Source organism: Loxodonta africana, chromosome 24 (genome assembly GCF_030014295.1).
Source record: "Loxodonta africana isolate mLoxAfr1 chromosome 24, mLoxAfr1.hap2, whole genome shotgun sequence".
Lineage (NCBI taxonomy): Eukaryota > Metazoa > Chordata > Mammalia > Proboscidea > Elephantidae > Loxodonta > Loxodonta africana.
This window is the reverse complement of record NC_087365.1, coordinates 1,556,935-1,565,044: the sequence shown is the minus strand read 5'-3', so window position 1 is coordinate 1,565,044 and position 8,110 is coordinate 1,556,935.

Genomic DNA, 8,110 nt, shown 5'->3' with positions numbered 1-8,110 from the left:
TGCTGTACCACCGATGCTAATGCCCCTTTATCCTTTTCTTCCCTATTACATTCCTGAAAACTCCCTAGCTGAACTCTACTTTTATCCTAAAGAGACTCAGGGAGAAAATAAGCCTCAGCCTGAAACGGTTTTTAAACTAAAATGCTCAGAGGAAGCTAACAAATCTCCACAGGTTACTTTCACTCCTTCGTATAAAGTGGAACTTCACACATTTGTAAAAGAATTTCCTAACCTTTGTGAAAAAAAAACCCAAACCAAACCCATTGCCATTGAGTTGATTCTGAGTAATAGTGACCTTATAGGACAGTGTAGAACTATCCCATAGGGTTTCCCAGGAGTGGCTGGATGATTCAAACTGCTGACCTTTTGGTTAACTGCCAAGCTCTTATCCACTGCACCACTGCCACCAGGGCTCCAAACCCTCATGAAGACTCCTAAAAATTTACTGAGGAATTAAAAATTTTAACTGACACTAATGAACCTTGACTATATGATTTATTTCGATTAATAAATATGTTACTTGGGCCAGGAAAAGCTCAGATATGGTTAAGAGAAACTAATTGGAGAAACCCAGAATGGTCTTTAACTATTAAAGTCAAGGCACCTGGCACTGAATTATTAGAAGAATCAAGAAACAGAGCCATGGATCTCTTAAAAGACATTACAAGAGGATTCAACAGAAAAATAGACTGGGCTAAGTTCCAAAGTTGTAAACAAAAAAAAAAAAAGATGAAAGTGTTTATAATTACAGGGATTGGTTAGCTAAATCTTTGCTGAACATTCTGGCCTGACCCTTGAGGAGGAGGATGCCGAAATTGGTTTTAACTCAATGTTCTTAAATGGCTTATACCCAGACCCAGAATTTTCTGAGTTTTACTAAACTTTTATAAAACTGTTTTAGTGTTTTACTAAACAGTGCTCTAGGTTAGACTGGGAAACTGTACCCATAACTGAATTAACCATTATCAGTTATAAGTTGACCCAAACTCTAGAGCAAAAAAGCAAGCCAAGCAAGATAGGATGATGGCTTTACAGCTTCAACAGCTGCAGCACCTTGGTAAAAAGGGACCACTTATGCCCCCTGAAGGATCTAAAATCTGCTACTACTGTAAGAAATCAGGTAACTGGAAGTATTATTTTAATTTAAAAAATAAACAGAGGACTCCCAGGAGGAAGACTTCTCCAAATAACTTAGAATGAAGGGTCTCTGGGGACAAAACAAGGGTTTTTCCAGTGGTAGTATTGAATTCTCAAGGAGAAAATATTCTGATGGTCAGTGGGGAAACACACAAATTTTAAATTGATATGGCAACCACCTTATCTGCAATCAACCCACAAATTTACAAAAAACCCTTGCGCTGGAGTACAAATACAACAATATAGTGAGGGTTACAAATAAAACACAGACTTTAGATCAATCCCAACAAGTAGCCATATCTCTTGGTCTAATTGATAATTTCCATCCTTTCCTTCCTTGTTCAGATACCCCAGTTAACCCTTTTAGGAAGAGATCCCTTATCTAAATGGAATTTCCATTTGCAGTTCCATAAAACAGTAGATCTTATTGACCCTCATAACACCTATGAGTAAACAGGTTCTGAATTAGATAACATTAAAGAAAAAGAATTTATTTGCTATATGCAGGCACATATCTTTCCTCTTCAAGACTCAGCCTTGCCTAATCTTCTCCCCCAGAGGGCCTTTCTTCAGTTCCAGAAACTTTGTGAACCACTGTATCTACTGATGTAGGGTGAATCTTATCTGCAGAACCTATTAAAATCCACGTAGGTACATCTAAACCCTTGACAAAAATCCCCCCAATATCCTCTTAAATGAGAATCTAAAGTGGGACTAACTCCCACTATTCAAGGTTTTCTTCCTAAGGGCTTAATTGTCCACTGCACCAGCCCTTGTAACACTCCTGTACTCCTTGTCAAGAAACCAAACAACAGAGATTGGAGGTTTAGTCAGGATTTAAGAGCCATGAATCACACCATGATTCCTAGGTTTTCAGCTGTCCCTAAACCTTGTTTATTATTTCCTGCAGCTGGCAGAGTGATGGGGACAATTAGCAGGGTATGGGGTGAAGTGAAGACAGTGCTTGTCTCCTGGTTGGGGGAAGCAGCCTGGATTTTCCTTAGCAGAGATGCTTAAATGCACTATTAAACTTCCATAGATGGAGTATAAAAGAATGGACTGGCTTTATAATGCGCACAGAAAGATGCCTAAAACACATTGCTGAGTGAAAAGAAAAAGCAAGCTACAGAATGACATGTACATAATAATACGATTTTTGTTAAAAAAAAAAAGAAAACACAAAATTATGTCTTTCCATATATATAATACATAATACTTGCAGTACTTAGGAAAAGTCATGCCACTCTTCTCAAAAGGCACCCAGGTTCCACATGTGTAGGGTGAACAATCTAGTGTGCCTTCTTCAGTGCATTGGGGAATCAAGGGTTATTTTTACTTTATTTGCATACTTTAAATATTATACAATAACATATGTATGTTTTACTTCCACATGTAAAAGCATAACGAGTTTATTTGATACCTGGCATTTCACTGATTCTACCAGTAATTCTGTGATGTCATCTTTAAAAGACTTCCTCATACACCTGCATCTTATGAAAATGCAGACTCTGACCTGGTGGGCCTGAGTTCCCCATTTCCAATGGGGTTGCCAACAGTGCTGGTCTGTGGACCACTGTTTGAGAAGCAGGGAAATAGTCATGATTAGCCCAACTTTCAGTTGGGCTTAGAGTCTGAACCTCCCTGGAGTACAAATGTGGGACTGGGACATGAGCTGGATGCCAGCTCCTCTTCTCTTAGCTCACAGGCCAGACTTGTGTTCCTGCAGCATCCTGCTTTGCTTCTGAGAATTAACCCTTGATTAGTGCCCTCTGTGGCCACCTCACATTTGTTGTTGAAACCACAGAGCAAATGCCCGCACCACCAGATACTGCTTCTTCTACCTACGAGGCCAGGCAGTGTTGGGCAGAGGGTCAGTGGTCCTGCTGCCATTGTTGCAAAAAGGGAACATGACCACAGCCAGAGCCCTGCTTCAGGGCCCTTACTCACAGAAGTCCCTCAGCCTTACCTCACTATGTGCAGCCCCCTGAGCCCCAGACCAAAGGAGGCTCCAGGAGGGGCAGGAAGCTGTGTTGTGTTTGTACTGCCTAGTGCAGGGGACTCCAACTACATCCAACTACTGAGCACTTGAGATATGGCAATGATGCTAGTGTTTAAAGTAGGGGACAGTGCACGCCTAGATGTGAGGGCAGGGGAGGCATCTGGGACACAGCTCTGCTTACACAGCAGGGAAGAAGCCACCTGTATCTTCCACAGCAGCACAAGGGCAGAGATAACGGATGAGCTGGTGGAAGGCTTATTTTAGGGCTTTAGCGGGTAGCCTCTTGGAACGGAAGGGGAAAAACAAGGGGAGAAGAGCCACAAGTTGTGGGAGAGGACTGGAGATGGATGGAGGTAGACGGAGCCCAACTTGGGATGAGGAAGGTGAGTGGGGGAAGCAGCTCCTTGAAGTAACTGTGCTGATCCAACACAAATAGAACCTGGTCAAGAGCCCGTCCTGGGGTAAGAACTTGGCTTAGGAAGGAACCAAAGTTATATTGCATTATGGGACAAAATGGGGTCAGAGTGATTTTCTCATGTAACCTTCTTTGTGGATAATTTCCGAGGCCTGAATACGAATTCAGATCATAAAGCTCCAGCTTGGAACTACAACGAAAGATGGAGAAGGAGAAAGACAGCATTTCTAAGAGTCGGTAACCCTCCATGTTATTTTGTCATTGCAACTACGGCCCAGAAGCCTGACCAGACCCATCTCCAGCACCAGTAGTATGTTGAAATTCTGCCCCAAGATGATCCTCAGTCCAACAGAAAAGTTACCAAGTAAAACTGTCACTGGTTGCTGCATCTTCAGTTCCTTCTCACCATGTGTGGAGCTAGGAGCCAAGATGAAGGAGGTTCTAGAGCATGGAGCCATGACAGGAGCTCCAGGTTGAATTAAAGATGTGTGATGGGAAGAAGAAGACCGAAGTCCCCCTCCAGTGCTGCCTCCAGCAGATGGCCTGGGTAACCCTTGGCCGTCCCTGGGCTCCTGTTTCATCAGTAAAGTGTAGTCCATAAACAGATCAGGCTTTCAAGTTCTGGTGGGCCTAAGATGGCAAGAAGTGCTTGTTTGAAATCTAGTTCCTGGTATCTTGGAACAGAAAAAGTACATTCATGGAAAAACAGGTGATATTCTAATAAAGTCTTGCAATGTAGCAATGTTTTTTTCTTAGTTCTGACAAATGTACCATGATAACATAAAACCCATTGCCGTCAAGTGGATTCTGAATAAAGTGACACTATAAGAGAGAATAGAACTACCCCATAGAGTTTTCAAGGCTGAAATCTTTACAGAAGCAGACTGTCACATCTTTCTCCTGTAAAGCAGCTAATGGGTTCAAATTGCCAACCTTTCAGTTAGCAGCCAAGCATTTAACCACTTCACCATCAGGGCTCCTTATGATAACTTAAGGTGATTACACAAGGAGATACTGAAAGAGAGGTGTACGGAAACTCTGTATACTTATTATTTTTGCATCTTTCCTGTAGATCCAAAATTATTCCAAAATAAGATGTCTATTAAAAAAAAAATCCACAACTCAACAACAAAAAAGCAGTGGCTGAAATTGAAAAACCAAAACAAAGAAAAAAACACACACACACAATATCCATCATCAGGTAACTAGTTAAATAAATTCTGATGCCCTCAGATAATGGGAGAAAAAAGATCCTGAGCCCCATCCCAGATACCCTGATTAGGTTTGGGTACAAGTTTCAGGAATCAGGATTTTATCAAGGTCTCCAGGGGTTTTGATGGAATGGGTTGCAAACTTTTGTTGAGATGACTGTTGCTGAAGTTTTCTGAGACAGGTTTCCACCCCAGTGAGCAGGGTACACCACAAGGAAGCAGGACACAGAGGACCAGTGGAGTCTGAAAACTACAGTCAGAGATGCCTGAGGTACAGAAGGGCCAGAGGGAGAGGTGAGGAAGCCAGATGGTCCAATCTGGAAGCAGGGCAGGTGGGGCAGAGCTCAGGTTTCCTGCAAAGAGGCACAACTCCTTGGATCAGCATGGAGCCCAGTGTCTGAGAAGGGCATTGAGGCCGGACGCCATGCACCCGGAAGGCATATCTGGGTGAGGCTGAGCTACCCAGAGTGCCCACCCACCCACCAGAGTCCACAGGTGAGGCCACCTTTGTCTCACTCCTGAGAAGGCATGTAAGGCACTTGTGGCTGAGGCTTTGGGCTTGAAGCCAGAGCTGAAGATTGGGCAGAAAATCCAATGCCTGGGTGGAAACAGCAAGAATGTCAGTAGTTCAAAGGTCCAGCCTGCTGTCTCCAGAGCTCTTTTGTGTTGAGAAAGTTCTCACTGAATAAAGGGGTTTGACAATGTGACCAGAAAGGACCAATAGATTTGTACTCAGAGGGTTGAGTGGGGGACATTCCAGCCACAGCAGTCAGCACATGCAATGTGATATGTGTGTGGGGGGACCAGTGGGGAACAGCTGTGACTGACACCAAGGGTGAGGAGGCACATGGCTGCCTAGGCCCAGGAATGGGGGAATCACTTGTCCCGTGAGGATGGGGCCTTTTTCTTGAGACCAGTGAGGAGTCTGGGAGGCAGGACAACAGAATTGTACTCCTGGAAGGCAGCTGTGCTAGCATGCTTAGGATAGGGGGCCACAAGAGCCTGGAGGAGACCCAGTCTAGTAGACAGTCATAAAGCCCCAGGGGGGAGGCTGTGAAGGTGGAGCAGAGTCGTGGCAGAGGGAATGGCACAGAGACTCTGACTGGCAGCAGATCATGGGGCCTTGGGGGATAAGCGGGGTGAGGCAGTCTGAGGTTGAACTTTGACTCTGCCTGTGACCACATCTCCGAGCCTCAGTTTCTGGGGAGAGGGGTAAATGAGATTCCCAATCCCAAGCATTGATGTAATTTACACAAAAACCAACACCAAAAATCCCTGTTGCTGTCGAGCTGATTCCAACTCAGAAGGACCCTACAGGACAGAGCAGAACTGCCCCATAAGGTTTCCAAGGAGTGGTTGGTGGATTCGAACTGCCAAACTTTGGGCTAGCAGCCATAGCTCACCATAGCTCTTAACCACTGTGCCACCAGGGCTCCAATTTACACAAAAGTCGCTCAAAAACATTTCAACAAGAGCAGGTAAAAACTCCTCTGAAGTTTGGGACCCTGCGAGCTGTTTTCTTGTGGGGGCTACAGAGGCAGGTGAGGTGATCACTATGCCCTGTTCCACAAAGCAGCTCAGAACCTGGATGAGGGGGCTCAGTTTGTGCTGCACGGCAGCGTACCTGGAGGGCCATCATCACTGCCTATGCTGTCTGAAGGGAGCACAGCTCCTCCCCTCTGTTCAGCACTCCCTCTGTGGCCAGAAGGCCTGAGCTCCCCTGTGCTGCTGACCCCAGAGCCCAGAGCCATAAGACCCACTGTTGCATGAGTGGACTCTGATAGCAGAGTGCATGCTTCCTGAGCCAGGGTACAGCTGGCTCCCAGCACTCCAAACCATGTTGCTTAGATAATAAATATCTGCTTAGTGAATTGAGACCAAAGCTAAGCTCCCCACATTATACAAGAAGTAGAGTGTTTTAGAACTCAAGTTCTGGCTGTTCCTTTCCCTAAAGACATAGAAGCTGCTAAAGACATTTCTCCATCCTTGGAGGCCTAAGACTCATCCCTGCTTGTCACCCAGTCCATTCTGATGCCTTATCCCTTTGCAGTAGGAAGGCATATTACATTTCTAGGGGATCGAGGCAGGGAAGTATCAGGGTAGTCAGGGGTGTGCAGAGGGACTTATGTGGAGGACGACTCACAGGCAGCCAGTAGTAAGACAGGTAAGGTGGCAGGTGCAACCAGAGGGCTGTGAAGAAGAAGGCCTGGCAGGCAGTGGGACCCACCCAGGTAGACAGGGAAGAGAAGGGCACAGTTGAAACAGCTCATGTGAAGAACAGCGACGAGAACTGTGATATCTAACTTGGAGAGGAAACCACGGGGTAGCTGTGGTACAGCATTCAAAGGGCTCTCAGGGCATAGTGAGAGGACACTGAGAGTCACCAAGAGAAGATGCAGTACCCCAAGGTCACTTGGATTGTCCGTGCCCTTCCTCATGTGACTTTGCCACACCTCCGCCATGGGCAGTGTGAGATTCTCCATAGGATCCGTGGTCCCAGGGATCAGGGCTGTATGGCCAGGTCTGCTCGACTTGCTACTAAATACAGGTCCTACCTTGGACTTGCTAAGTTGGCATCTCCAGGGTTGAGGCACAGGGATCTGCATTTTTTAAAGCCACAAGACGATTCTGATGATAACCAGGTTTAGAAACCTCCGGACCAGATAACTGCCAAGTCCCATCCAAAGCCTAGATTCCAGATTCTTACTGAAGATCAAATGAGAGACATAAACCAAATGCTTAGGCCCTGGCTATGCTGAGAGAAGGACTATCCCACTCCCATCGCAGGTGCTTGGAAGTCTTCTTCATGCTCATCTTCACCTGCTGAGTCCACCAGGGCCACGGCAGTTATTGCTGCCCTGAGGGGACTCAAGGAGTTATTGCTGCCATAAATTTAAAGAAATGAAGCATTTGAGGAGATAATTTCCTTTTTGATGCCCAGCCAGGCTTCCTGTGGAGAGATGACTATAAATCCACACTATCGCCGGCAGTCTCCCTTCCCTCTCTACCCTGCACAACCAGCAGCACCACCTTGCTGGCTCTTGGGTGGGTTCGAGGCTTCCTGGATCCCAGGTGGCTCTTTCTGAGCCTCTGGCTTCCCCTCCTTGGCAGCGCCGTGGCACAACACAAACTTCATTCATTCTCTTTCTCTACCTTACTTCCTTGACCTTCCTTCTGTTTCTGCTCTTTTAGCTTCCATGAATGCTCCATGAACTTTAATCTCGACAACCTTCAGAGCTGGTAGTTGATGCAAGCAGAAACTGAGGTCTGCTTGTTGTGAATAATTTAATTCAGGTGCCAACTCAATAGCCAAATTTTACTTTTGCCCTTGATTCTGTGCACAGCCAC